The sequence below is a fragment of the Abrus precatorius genome, unplaced genomic scaffold (genome assembly GCF_003935025.1).
Source record: "Abrus precatorius isolate BTA unplaced genomic scaffold, Abrus_2018 Scaffold5, whole genome shotgun sequence".
NCBI lineage: Eukaryota > Viridiplantae > Streptophyta > Magnoliopsida > Fabales > Fabaceae > Abrus > Abrus precatorius.
The window spans coordinates 12,303,083-12,312,296 of NW_020874395.1; the positions used below are offsets into that span (position 1 = coordinate 12,303,083).

At 26.8% G+C, this 9,214-nt stretch overlaps 1 pseudogene; it reads left to right on the top strand.

The window, feature by feature from the left end:
• Positions 1-2,546: 2,546 nt before the first annotated feature.
• Positions 2,547-7,405, top strand: LOC113866691 (annotated as a pseudogene).
• The last annotated feature ends 1,809 nt before the right edge of the window (positions 7,406-9,214 follow it).

The window sequence follows — 9,214 nt, forward strand, 5'->3', positions numbered from 1 at the left end:
TTCTGGGTACTATGTTCTTATCGGAGGAAACCTGATCTCATGGAGAAGCAAAAAGCAAAACATAGTTACCAGATCCAGTGCAGAAGCAGAATATAGTGCTATGACAGCAACCACTTGTGAGCTCACGTGGTTTAGGCAACTACTACTATAACTAAAAATAGGGGACGTCCATGAAACAAAACTTATTTGTGACAATCAAGCTGCACTTCATATTGCATCAAACCCAGTCTTCTATGAAAAAATCAAACACATAGAGATTGATTGTCACTTTGTGAGAGAAAATGTGCTCTCTGGAGAAATCACTACTGATTCTGTCAATTCTAGCGATCAGCTGACTAACTTGTTCACCAAGTTCCTTAGAGGCGCTCGAGTTGAGTCATTTGTAACAAGCTTGGTACATATGACATATATGCTCTAACTTAAGGGGAAGTGTTAGAATATAAATAGACTTAGCCGTTATAGATTATTAGAATGTAAATAGCTTTAACTGTTACTGATTTGATTCATTATTAGGTAAAATTAATTGTATTTGATTTTGTAAATAAGTATAAATATATACTGTGTGGTATGTATTAGACATACAACATATTCAGTAAATACAATCTTCTATAAATATATTATATGTTTTTTATAATTAAAATAAAAAAATACTTAATCTTATTTCTTATAAAAACAATTGAAAGAGTAACATGTATTTTGATTTTATTATTTACTTTTGCTCGACTTTAATAGACTTTTGATGGATTTGCCTGCTTGGATGAGCGTGGAATTAGAAATCCAAGCTGTTTTCATCTATATTAAAAATAATTATTTTAGTTTGTGTAAAATTATATATAATAAAGATTTATATTTAATACTTTTTTATTAAAATTTTAATGCAAATTAATACATCAATACTGTTAAATTCTGTAATTATACATAAAATATTACTATTTATTAATTTTTATCAGGTATACTTTTGTAAAAAGTAAAAATATAAAAATAAAATTTATTTTTATTTTTATTTTAAAAGTGATAACAAAAATTTAGTTAAGTGTTACTTTACACATAATTTGTATTTCGTGAGGAGGATATCTAAGCAACACAAATTATTGCAAGAGAGCTGCGGTTATCATTTCTTTTATTTGCACCCCAAATTTAGGTGTGTCGTTTTAGAAATTGTTTTATTATTTTTATTTTTATTTTATAATAATAAAATATCAATTTATGTTATTTTTAAAGATTTACCCAAAAATTAGTTAAAATAACATTTTATTTATACAAATCTTTAAAGAAAATATATAAAATATAAACAATGAACAATATAATTTTTTTATGATTAAAAAAACAAAAAAGTTTCTTAAAATCGACGGCCTTAACTTTTCCTTTACTGTTTATCTTGACTTATCATTTACTTGCCTAAGTTTTCTTGACTTACCTTATCGTTGACTCTCTTGCATGATTGCTGTTCAATCAAATAATTCATTGCGTATGATCACAATGCGAGAGAGAGAAATTATGGTACAATTCGTTTTTTATAAAAATTAATAAAAAAAAATTAGTCACGTATAATTTTATATTTACTTAATTTATTTTTTTTAAAGGTTTATACAAAAGCTAGTTAAAATAAATTTTTATTTACGCAAATTTTTAAATATAAATAAAAAAATATAATCTCTATGGTATTTTTTATAAATTAACGAAACATTTGATATTTTTTATTAAATAATTATCACTACTAATTTTAAATTAATAAATAATGAAATTTAATATTTTATTTAAAAAATATAAATATTTTTTAATCTTTAAAATATTAGAAAAGTTATAATTATTAATTTAGAAAAAATATATATCCTTCCAAAATTAAGATTACGATATCATAGCATCACTAATATAAAATATGAATAAAATAACATTTTTATGATTAAAAATAAAAATAAAAATAAAAACAAAAACAAAAACAAAAAACATTCCTTGAAATCCAAGGACCTTAACTGTTTTTTTTCTATGTTTATCTAGACCTTACTATTTATTTACTTTTGCTTGACTTACTTTATCATTGACTTGACTTGATCGCATGGATTTGTGCAATCGAAAACCGAAACCAAATTCATCTAAAAGCTTCAGGAAAGAAAGCTGCACCCTACACGCCGTAACACACACGACTTTAGAATTTTGTCTTAGTGGAAGACCTCAATTTCCTTTCTATTTAAAAGTCTACTTTTAATATATGTCATACAATAGTTATTTGAATGTTTTTACAGAAACATTTGTACTAAAAGGGCAAAAAGATAAAATAAAATATTTTTTTCATAAATTAAAATTACCTTTTATATTGTATGTTATGAAGATGTCAATTAATTTTAAAAAATAAAAAAATAAATTTTAATTTATGACAAAATTATTTATTTATCCGTATATTTCTACGAAAACTTCCCCAACATGAGCCTATGGCAATTTTTAAGGGTTTAAATATGGGAACTGTTTGTGGAAATGATTACATACAACACTGATAGCCATCCATCCCTAGCAGTGCTCAAAAGGTAACCAGCCTCTGCAGCAAATCCATGACTCCTTGTAAGATTTTCTCATTCTTTATCCTTCTTATATTCCTAAATTTTGCAACAATTGAGGCTCAAGATGACCCATTTTATCTGTACCAATATTGCTCTAGCAACAGAACCACAGCCAATTCTTCATTCCAATTAAACCTCAAAACCCTTCTTTCTTCCCTATCATCTAATGCTACAGGTGACACCCAATTCTACAACACCACATTCACTGGTGAAAACCCCTATGATTCAATCTATGGCATGTTCATGTGTAGGGGTGACATACCCTCTCAGCTTTGTCAACAATGTGTGGTAAATGCATCCCAAAGACTATCCTCAGAATGCTCCTTGTCCAAAGAAGCTGTGTTTTGGTACGATGAGTGCATGGTTTGGTATTCCACAACCTCTTTCTTTTCCAATGTGGCCACTACGCCTAGCTTTTCCTTGTTGAACACTGCCAATGTCTCAAACCCACAAAGCTTCATGCATTTATTATATTTTACTATGAATCAAACTGCAAATGAAGCATCTGATTCTCCCATTGGTGACAAAAAGTTTGCCACAAGGGAAGCAAACGTGTCTAGATTTCAAACCCTTTATTGTCTTGCTCAATGTACTCCAGATTTATCACCTAGTGAATGTAAAACATGTCTCAATGGAGTGATAGAGGAACTTCCATCATGTTGTGAAGGAAGGATAGGAGGCAGAGTTCTATACCCTAGTTGTAATGTTAGGTATGAATTGTACCCTTTTTATCTCTCAACCCAATCATCACCAAAGCTAGTTCTTGCAACAAAATCTTCCCATGCAGATTCAAAATTCTCAGATGACCCTTTGTATCTTTCTCACAATTGCTCAAGAAACAAAGCCTTCACTGTCAATAATAGCACTTTCCAAATGCTCCTCCCCACTCTTCTCTCTTACCTGTCTTCCAATGCAACCAAAAGTAGCAAGAATTTTCATAAGGCTGATGTGGCTGACAGAGTGTTTGGCCTCTACATGTGTAGGGGTGACCTTTCCTCTCAACTTTGTGCACAATGCATTCAGAATGCTACCCAAAGAATAACTTTAGAGTGTAGCTCTTCCCAAGAGGCTATAATTTGGTACAGTCACTGCTTGCTTCGCTTTTCATATTGGAATTTCTTCTCCAAAGTGGAGAGAAGTCCTATATTTTCGGAGGTAAATGTAACCAATGACTCCAACCCCAACCAGGATGAGCAAAGCTTCTTCACTTATGCAATATCCAATACATTATCAAAAGTGGCAATTGAGGCAGGGGATATTGGTAAAAGATATGGCACAAAATCATTAAAACTGAATGAATTGCAAACCCTTTATACTCTTGCTCAATGTACCCAAGATTTGTCAAGTGATGACTGCAAGGGTTGTTTGGGATATTTGATAGGAACATCAATTCCATGGTCTAATTTGGGAAGTGTTGGTGGAAGAGTTCTATATCCGAGTTGCAATCTCAGGTTTGAATTGGACCAATTTTACAAGGATGTTGATGAAGCTATCATGCCAAGTAGTCCTCCTTCATCAGGTGATGTCTCCCTCAAGAATACTTGCAATTTGGATAGAAACTGTATAGACGATTCATCTAACTATTTTGTCTTTATTTTAAGTAAAAATATATACTTGAATATTTTTCCTCGTATTTTAAAGAATTATTTATATTAATTTTTTTAAAATAATCTTTCTTTATTTTATTCCGTATTTTTTAAATTTTTTTTAGTTTCCATCGCTGATTTAATTTACTAATATACTGTTAAACGTTAATTATTTTAATCATATCAACTAAATAGACTAAAATTAATAATTTTTAAAACATAAAATTTAAACTAAAAAATTTAAATAACTAAATTATAATAACTAAATATATATTTAAGCAATATATATATATCGTATATACAGTTTAAAACTTATATACCATACTAAAATTACATGTTGTGCAGATGTTCTCTGACGGCATACGATCACAGTTCCTGATTCTAGGAACGGTGATTCAAGAGGCGTGTTGGGATGTCCCTATGCGTTTTCTAATGTATATCTGTATAAAATATATATATATATGATTTATATAATGTTTTATATAATATAAATTCTTAGAAGTTTAAATGACGTAACTTTTAGAAATATGATTTAAATACATTTTTTATTTTTTATTTTAACAATTATTTATATTTTACTTCTCAATAATTTTTATTTTTATGTTTTTATAAATTTTTATTTTTAATCTGATAATTTAATTTATTAAAAAGTTGTCACATATCAATATTTTATTAAATTACAATAGGAAAAAATATCTCTGAACTTTTTATAGAAATTAAGGCTATGTTTGAGAGTTACGTTTAAGAAGGGAGGGAAAGAATTAAAAAGTGTTTAATCATATTTGAGAATTACTTAATTAGTAAAGAAATATTTTAAGAGTTTTTTAAAACTCTCTAAAAGTTTATTTTTTGAGTTCTCCCATTTTGAGAAATTTTTTCTCTCTCACTATTTTATACTATTTCATAAATAAGATTTTATTTTTTTTAAAAAATATTAGTTTTTCAAGTGATATTTTTTAAAAAAAATTAAAAAATTAATTTTAAAATTATTTATATAATTAAACTCATTATCATCTTCCCTTCTCAATATTAAGAAAATTATATGCTTAAGATTAATTAATATTCTAGTTTAGATAAAAATTATTGTTTAAGTTTATTTTTTTTAATTAATTTTTCTATTTATTGATAGTTTTTAAAGAGTAAGGGTATGATAAAAAAAAATAATACTTGATCTTCTAAAGTAACAAATAAAAATCATTTTTAAAAACAATGACAAATAAAAAGAAACTAAGGAAATATAATACAACTCTATGTGAGATATATAATTTTATTTTATTTTATTTGCAGGAAAAGGAAATAGCAAGTCACGAACAATTATCTTGATAATTACTGTGTCCGTGGTTATTCTGGTGATGCTTTTCTCTATTGGCTATTATTTGCTAAAGAGAAAAATAAGAAAGAGTTTTAAAACTATTCTCAGAGAAAATTGTACGTGTTATAATTTTTTAAGTAAATAAATATTTTAAATAAAATATATTAGAAGTTTAAGAATTTAGATTAACAGCTTCATTATATTTGATTTAGTCGGTCATGAAAGTGCTACCTTAGAGCCACTGCAATTTGATTTGGCTACAATTGAAGCAGCAACAAATAATTTTTCAGATGAGAATTACGTAGGGAAAGGTGGATTTGGAGAAGTTTACAAGGTTATTAACAATGTGTTATTGTTATATATATATATATATATATATATATATATATATATATATATATATATATATATATATATATATATATTGTTCTTAGTTTATAATGTATTAATATTTTGATTTGTAGGGTGTTCTTCTTGATGGACGAGAAATAGCAGTAAAAAGACTCTCAAGAACCTCTAATCAAGGTGTAACTGAGTTCAAAAATGAAACTTTATTGATTGCTAAGCTTCAACATAGAAATCTAGTCGCCTTCATTGGTTTTTGCCTAGATGAACAAGAAAAAATACTTATCTATGAATATGTGCCGAACAAGAGCCTTGATTACTTCTTATTTGGTTAGACATTTTTCACCTTAAACTCCTTAAATAGTTAGCATTTATGTGAGAGGGAATGTATCAAATAAGAGGTCTTTTTATGAGAGTAAGAGGAATAAGTCTTAAGTATTAGATTTAACCATAAATATATGATTAAGATTAAAATATCTTAATCACGTCACATTTTAAAATGGTCATGTGTTCATTAAATGGCTTCTAATCTTAATCATATATGTAATTGTATGCTTAAGATTTATATCTCCCACTCTTACATTAAAAAGAAGTCTTCTTACTATACGTACATTCCCTATGTGTGCACACTTGCACGCGTGCATTCTTTAAGCTTGAGTCAATTTGACTAAATAGTTATCAAATGTGTATTTCTCATACATTTCTTACTTCAACAATTTTGTAGATTTGAAACGACAAAAGATATTAAGTTGGTTTGAGCGTTACAATATTATAAAAGGAATTGCTCAAGGAATTCTTTATTTACATGAACATTCTCGACTCAAAGTTATACACCGTGATCTTAAACCTAGTAACATTTTATTAGATGAAAATATGACTCCAAAGATCTCAGACTTTGGTCTTGCTAGAATTGTTGAAATAAATCAAAATCGAGGAAGTACAAACAGAATTGTTGGAACATTGTAAGTTTTAATATTCTTCCTATGTTTTCATTTGCTACTTCTTCATATTGTATCTGTTAGCTAATTGATATATGTTTAATTTTATTTTATAGAGGTTATATGTCTCCAGAATATGCAATGCTTGGACAATTCTCAGAAAAATCAGATGTTTTTAGTTTTGGAGTCATGATTTTAGAAATTATCACAGGAAGAAAGAATGTTAATTCTTATGAATTACAACGCATTGGTGATACGCTCTTAAGTTATGTGAGTATAAACCTTTAACAAATTGTTTCTTTTCATTATAGCAATTATGATGCTTAATTTGACAATTACTACAGGTTTGGAGACAATGGACACATCAATCACCATTAAGCATATTGGATCGAAGGAAGCTTTTCTGAAATTGAAGTTATCAAGTGCATTCAAATTGGTTTATTATGTGTTCAACAATATCCAAATGTTAGACCAACGATAACAACAATTGTTTCGTATCTCAACAATTACTCAATTGAATTGCCAACCCCAGAAGAACCTGCATTTTTCTTACAAGAAAAAATGAATTCAACAACTATTGCACAAGAATCAGGTTTTAGTCAATCTATCAATAGTTCTAAAACATTGTCCATCAATGAGATGTCTCTTAGTGAATTTCTTCCACGGTAATAAGTTATATTTTGGTATTGTTGTTTATGAATGTTTGTTGCATAATAATAAAATGTTGCTTGGAAATTTAATTGGTATGGTCATTGAAATTTTAATCTTTTTTATTGAAATCTTCGTATGGTCATCAAATCATTTATTCAGTGAATTTCACACTCCTATATTATGATTTTGCTGTTATAACTTATCTAGAATGGAGGTGAATGATGGATAGATGTAGCTAAACAGAAACTTCAATGCTTAAGTGAGAAAAGTGATTCTTATGTATATAAGATTATGAACAAGTGAGATTAGATTATTTAACCCATGTATAAAAGCTTATTTATATGTGTTTTGAAAAAGGTGTTTGTTGTGATACCCATAAATTTAATATGGTATTTTATATTCTCTTGAGATTGACAGTTGTAATTTCTTCAATATTTTAAAGATGAGAGGATATTAATGTTTTTTTTAATTAAGCTACTAACTTAATTATCTATCCATATAAAATTAACGGTTAGGATTATTTTATATGTAAGAAAGGATACCAAACCCTCTCACTTATTTAGGAATCATAGATTTCACCTTTTATAAAATAAAGAAAGTAGAGAAGTCTTGTTTCTAAGGAAATAAAAAAAATTATAAAATCATCCAAAAATCTTGAAGAATAAATTATAAATAAATACTAATTGTTATGAAATATAATCTTAGAAAAATTCTATCTAAAATATATTAGATTCTTAGTTATTATATAAGATTTTCATCTTATATAAGATTTTATCAACATTAGAAGATAATAATGTTATTGTTTATTTTATGTTATTTTGTTTTCTTTATTGAATGGGAGCAACTACTATTATTTTTATTATTGGCAGAAGATAATCTACCAAATATGATAATATGAAAGTTAAGAAAATTTTATTAATCTAGTATATTACAGTCTCATGATTAAAATACTCTCATTTATTATTTATATTCTGATAGACAAAATCAATAGTAAGTATATCGACTTGTGTTGTCAAATAATAAAATGAAAGTACAAGTATTATTTTCATGAAGAATAAATTTAATTATCAACTTACAAAATTATCACTGTAACTTATTCTTGAATTGATGAATATGTTTATTACATCATACACAAAGTAACAAAAATAAAGTTAATTGATATAAAAAAGAAACCTTCAAGAGTTTAGAAAAGTTAAGTTATAATTCTCCCAACATCACTTTAAGCAATCAAATCTTCTTTGAACTCAAGTTCTAACATTCAATTAAATGTCAAATTCACTTGGGTTCAAGAATCCTAATTCTCACTGTTCTCTTAATTATTATAGTATCGCATAATCATTAATTCTTATTCTTAAGATATTAACAATCATTATAAATGACTCTAAGATTCAATCTATTAACCAATTTTACAATTGTAAAAATGGATCTAACATCAATCCATAGAAGTATTAAGAAAAAAAAAACACTTAATTAAAAGAAACAAACTTTAATTAAAATGTAAGATTTCAATTTACAAGAAGTTCGATCTAACATACAAATCTAATTATACATCATAGAAGAAAAGAAAATCATAAAAAAAAATATCAAAGAGAAATAAGAGAACTTTGTTAGAATTTGATGAATCTAGAACTTGATTCCTCAAAGTTAGAATCTTCACCGACCTTAATGATGCAAAGAGAGAGAATCAAAGTTCTCATTACACAAAACTATATAAAAAAATTACAAATATTAATTATATATGAGTTTTCGCACCCTTTTAAAGAACTTAGCGTAAATATAATATTTCTTATTATGTTTCCAATGTTGTTAATGATAAATTTATAAAAA